We start from the raw sequence: 4,973 nt of genomic DNA, 5'->3' as shown, positions 1-4,973 counted from the left end.
GCAGTCCTTTCACAGTGACTATAAAATGTGTGAGTGCTTGGCTCAGACTCCATCATGTTCAGCTGAGAAGAACTATTATGTTTCATCTTACTAACGCTGGGATGGGGTGTGGTGCACCCCCCAAGCCATTCCACTTCCTACATGGTGTGCTAGCCAAGAAACATGATGAAATTACAAACCATGCTGTTTGTCTTTAAATGCCTCTCTAATTTTAGCAAAAAGGAAAAAATGTATCTTTGTGAAAGGAATATAGATGTCTTCCCAATCTTAACCCCCTACAGTAGTCTTCTTCATATGCCTGCATTTTTGGTGTTCATAGATTGCAGTAATGTATTAGCTGAAGCTAAAACTCAATAACAGACTCAAATTAGATTTGAAGAAAGGAGTCAATAGATACACAGAAGGAAAAAGAGCAACCAAGTGCACAATCCAGAGATTGAAATCAATTGGGACACAGGAACTGTGCAGTGGGGATGGGGTGGCCAATTATTCATTGCCAAAAGGGAAGACTTGGGCCACCAAAAATGAGGATGAAAGAGGGCGCCAATGTGTATAAATCTGGCACATGATAATTTATATTTATCTATAAAAGTATTTATATATTGCCATCGCATAAAATATCAGGGCAGAATACAGCAATATGCATAAAACATAACATGCAGAACATGGAAAGCTGCCGTATACTGAGTCAGACCCATTAGTCCATCTAGCTGAGTGCTGTCTACAATGACTGTCAATGGCTGTCCAGGGTTTCAGGCAAGGATCTCCCCCAGCCCTACCCAAAGATGCCAGGGATTGAACCTGGTACCTTCTACATGCCAAGCAACCCTTTCCCAAAGTAAAGATGCAAATTTACATTACTATAGTACAAATGTTTATAGACACAAATTTACATTACTATTACTACATTACTATACTATACTGTACTATACTATACTACACTACATTACATTAGCATAATATAAATAGGAATACAATACATCTCACTATAATGGAAAAGACACCAGGTGACTTGTGAGCTGCTCAGTCTGCTGACCAGGTGCTGTTGATACAGGCAGCTTCAAGACTCCTACTCTTCCATTTTAGGGTTCCTTATCTTCCCACCAGGCTATGGCCATACTGCTCTGAAGATGCCAAATCTCGTCTGATCTCGGAAGCTAAGCAGGGTCAGGTCTGGTTAGTACATGGATGGGAGACCGCCTGGGAATACCGGGTGCTGTAGGCTTAGAGGAAGGCAATGGTAAACCACCTCTGAATAACTCTTACCATGAGAACCCTATGAATATATCCCAAAAAAGAGAGAAAAGATTCATACGGTTGCCATAAGTCATAATCGACTTGAAGGCATATAACAACAAAAATCTTCCAATCAGACTTGGGCTGGACAGCCCTCAAATAGAAGGCACTTTCAAATAAAGGAATGTCATTTGCCAGCCTTTTAAAATAGAGGACTGTCCTCTGAAAAGCAGGACACATGGACACCTTAAACGGTGAGCAAACCTTCCCCTTTCCAGCTTGATTTGGAATTGGGCTCAACAAACAGAGCTATTCCACTGCCCCCCAAAGAACCCCCCCAAGTAGTAATTCCTGCTGACATTTACAGCACAACAGGTTCTGAACAACCCCCCCCCCAAAAAAAACCTTCCCCCAAACCCTGCTGCTCCCTCCTCATTTACCCTTATGTACCCAGGCAGTGGCAGCAGCTCCAGAGATAGGAAAGTCTCCCATTTTTCCTTTTGGCAAAGGTGATAGTAATAGCGATGACTGGACACCTTGCTTGAAGCCTCCTGGCTTCCCTCCTTGCTGGAATACTGGGACCCTGGGAAATTACCTGGAGTCTTTTATATAGATGACAGACACCCTGAAAACTATATTGTCTCAGGACTCCTGATAAAATGATAGAATCAGAGGTGGAGCAACAAAGAATAACTGAAGCCAACATGCAGGAGAGGTTTGCAGGCAGGTGATGGCAAGGATTTACATGGCTGGAATGGAGGCTATTGCTACCCATAGACAAAGGTGTTAATAAATCTTTGGTTCTGCCTTAAAGTAAAAAAATATTGAGCATACCAGCAAATGCACATACATTATCTAATCTCCAGAATTAATGTAGGACCAGATCATATTTTTTAAAAAAGTGACTCCGAGGCTAAGCAGAGAGAATTTGCCTGATATTTTTGGTGTTATTTTAAGGCTAGTGGCCCAAATTACCAATCTATAAATTGACCTATACTTATTATGTAAATAGCTATAGCCTGCGGAAAATTGTAGGTAGCTCTGTAGGTTATATAATGCCTAATTTGTTTTAGCAATGTGAGCCTGATGATATAACTAATTGTGGTTTGAGTACTGGAAATAATAAAGCCATATGTATAATTGCTGTGCGTATTTCATAAATGAGGCAGCACTGCTATAAACTGTGAAATTAAGTACAGCTTCGCAGAATGGGAGTGGACTAATGTGACAATGCCCTGCAGTGTTTCCTAGAGGAAGCCAGAATTAAGCCATTGTTTCTGTCTAGCATCCCAGTAAACATTTACGCAATGCTTATAGGATGCTGTTTTTTTTAAAACCATTCCTTTGTGCAGAAGTATTAAGTGTTCACACCTTTTGTCAGTCTAGAACAGTGGTGGGATGACCTTTTCTCTGTCAAGGGCTGCATCCCCTCTGGGGTAACCTGTCAGGAGTCACCTGCCAATAGTGGTTGGGGACAGAGCCAAAAGTGGGCAAGGACACCCTTTTCTCTCTCTACTTCCACCACCTCTTTCTTTCATTCATTTTTTCTTTCTCCCCCTCTTTCCCCAGGGAGGCAACATATTGCTCTTTCCTGAGGTCTGAACTGATTTCTTGTAGACAGCTTTCCCTCTTCCTCCTTTCATCACTCTTGTTTTGATTTTCTTATCCCTCCCCACCACCACAGTGTTTCCCTTCCTCTCCCCCTCCTCTTCTCCTTTTGGGCTCCCACCCATTCACACAAAACCAGGCTTAGGGTTGTAGGTTGCCGACTAGACCCTTGGACACCATAAATGTAGACGTTTTCCTTCTACTAATTGTACCATCAGATGAGTTTGGCTTCTGTTTTAGGAGAAGCCATCTGCCTTGGCTTCAGCCCACCATCCAGCAGTGCAGTGCATCAGTTATGGAGACAAATACATAAACTGACTGGATCAAATTAGCACATTTAGAATGAACTTCCTGTTGTGGCAGATGCTTCTGGATAAGCTACTGCTAAACTTGGGGTTGCTGCCCACTGAAATCTGCACTGGTGACATGAGCAAGCCGCTCTCTCTCTCTCTCTAAGCAGTAAAACTCTAAATGGTAAATATTCAAGGGACTTAATATTTTAAACCCCACATCCTGGTGGTCACTCAGAAGGAAAAAAAAACCTCAGAAAGACCCAACACAGGAACCCCTACAAGAAACCTTGACCAACAGGGTGTAATGGAGGTGGAAATATTCATACAACTATTATGATTAAACATTTAGCTCTAAAGCACTGTTTTTCAACATTGGGTCCCCAGTTGTTGTTGGACTACAACTCCCATCATTCTTGGCCATTGGCTAAGCTGGCTGGGGTTGACGGGAGTTGTAGTCCAACAACATCTGGTGACCCAAGGTTGAAAAACAATGCTCTAAAGAAATCAAAGAGTTAGAAGGAAAACTAATAGCATTATGACCTGAAGCTGCAAATAAAAAAAGCCATCCAGAGAATTGTTCAAAGGTACATAGTGCAGTTCTGCAGCATAAATGTGAATGGCTTTGAGCACTACCTGGATGAGAAAGTACCTGAGAATTAGGTTTGGCATGCTGGTAAATATTGCCAATTGACCAGAGCTTGGAAGTAACTAATTACAAGTAACGAATTACTTGTAATTCATTACTTTTTTTGAGTAACGAGTGGGTAATTCCTTTACATTTTGATTGTAATAGAACTAGGAGTATTTTACTACTTTTGTGGAGTAATTGTAACGTTTCCAGAATTACTTTTGGGCATTACTTGGGGGGGAGCAGGGGAAGTCTTCTGCTCTTCTGATTTGTAGATGAAAATCATGTGCCTCAAACTGGGCTTCTGTGCAGTGTCGCTCTTTCCTCATGCTCTGTGGATGGGTAGGAGGCGACAAGGGAGGAGGCAGAGAGTGAGACTGGGTGAAGTGGAGAAAACAATTATTTAAAAAAACAGATAGTGGTGGTGAAGAATGGAGTGGAAGGAAAAAGGATCAGGAGGTCAAGAACACGGATAAAGGAGGAGAAGGAGGCAGCAGCAGAATGGAGATAAAGAACTGTAGAGGTGAAAGATGACAACGCTCGCAAGTATGTGTGAATAATGTGTTTGCACTTGGCACACAAAGTGGCCTCCACCACCCTCTCTGGCTACTGTGCTGCATTGCAGTATTTTAACTTTTTTGGATCTCAGGGGAAAATGTTTGCTTGAGTGAGTGTCCCTTAGTTGGTGGCAGGGCAGGGTCTGGGAGGTGGTTAAATGAGAGAGATTATGCTGACTGGCTGACTAGGAGGGTTGCACTTGATTTGACATGGAAATATCTGAGTACAGTAGGGCCCCACTCATACAGCGGGTTACGTTCCAGACCCCCTCTGTAAAGCGAAAACCGCTGTAAAGTGGAACCCATTGAATAGAATGGCACACGATGCCTGAAAACCGCCGTGAAAGCAGAACAAGCGCCGTATGAGTGGGGCTTTAGTCTAATTGCGTCTAATTGAGACCGCTGTATTAGCGAATTGCTGTAAAGCAAAGCGCCGTAAAGTGGGGCCCTACTGTAGTAGCCTCAGCCTCCCTCCCCACCTCCCTTACCAGCAGAGAGACCACCATTGCTATCTTATGAATAAAAATAATTATTCTACTACCGCAGTATGTGTTTGTTTATTTTTAATGTTGTTTTAGGCTACTTAGATGTGCATCAGCCAAGGCCAGCACCTTGTAGGTGTTTTTTAAAGTAACTGAAATGTAATTGTAG

At 42.5% G+C, this 4,973-nt stretch overlaps 1 pseudogene; it reads left to right on the top strand.

The window, feature by feature from the left end:
• Nucleotides 1-1,106: 1,106 nt before the first annotated feature.
• On the top strand, nt 1,107-1,225 carry LOC133375799 (5S ribosomal RNA; annotated as a pseudogene).
• Nucleotides 1,226-4,973: the final 3,748 nt, after the last annotated feature.

Source organism: Rhineura floridana, chromosome 1 (assembly GCF_030035675.1).
Source record: "Rhineura floridana isolate rRhiFlo1 chromosome 1, rRhiFlo1.hap2, whole genome shotgun sequence".
Classification (NCBI taxonomy): Eukaryota; Metazoa; Chordata; class Lepidosauria; order Squamata; family Rhineuridae; genus Rhineura; species Rhineura floridana.
Note: the sequence above shows the minus strand (reverse complement) of the source record. Positions and strands in the feature narration are given on the sequence as shown.